Here is an 839-nt window from a genome sequence, read left to right as displayed (position 1 = left end):
AGAAAGGGGACCGCTCATCTGCTGCTGGTGGGGCTGCAAACTTTTCAACCTCTATGTAAAGCAGTGTGGAGGACTCTTAAAAAACTACAAAGTAACCTACCATTTGACCCAATTATACCACTCCTTGGCATATACACAAAGAACTCATCCTATTGCAGAGACACTTTTACATCCATGTTTGTTGCTGCTCTTTTTCACAATATCTAAGAGATGGAAGAAACCTAAGTGTCCCTCAGTTGACGGGTAGATAATGAAAATGTGGTTCATTATATGATGGAGTTTTACTCAGCAGTAAAGAAAGATGAAATCATGAAATTTGCAGATAAATGGATGGAACTAGAAACTGTTATACTAAGTGAAGTAACACAGACTCAGAAAAAAAAAATCGACATATGTTCTCCCTCATATGTGGAGTCTAGAACCAGACTCTGATAAATGAGTATGTAACCAGACATAGCTACAAGAACCAGGATAATGGAAAGGAAACAAGGAGGTAAAGGAAAAGAAAGAACCTTAAAGAGAAGAACAGTAGGAAACAGGCCTTAATAAGGGAGATATGGATAAAAATTGGGTTAGCTTAAGGGAGCAGGGAGGGAAGGGTATACAAGGAACCTAGGGGATAAAGGGAAAGAAGGAGCTCAAGAGAGGTAGGACCATAGGAGAAGGGTATTAGTAAGGGAGTAAGGGGGAAATGGGGGCACCTTAAATGGGAAAACCATGATGAAGGGGTGAGACAATGCAAGAGATAAATAATGCCTAGCTAGTTTTGAAAACCAGAAGGAACCATTTTACTGCTACAACCTACTGAAAAATTATACATAGCAGATCAATCAATGTAT

The sequence above is a fragment of the Nannospalax galili genome, unplaced genomic scaffold (genome assembly GCF_000622305.1).
Source record: "Nannospalax galili isolate Female #2095 unplaced genomic scaffold, S.galili_v1.0 scaffold185, whole genome shotgun sequence".
Taxonomy (NCBI): domain Eukaryota; kingdom Metazoa; phylum Chordata; class Mammalia; order Rodentia; family Spalacidae; genus Nannospalax; species Nannospalax galili.
The sequence above is the reverse complement of the archived record's forward strand: the minus strand, read 5'-3'. Positions refer to the sequence as shown.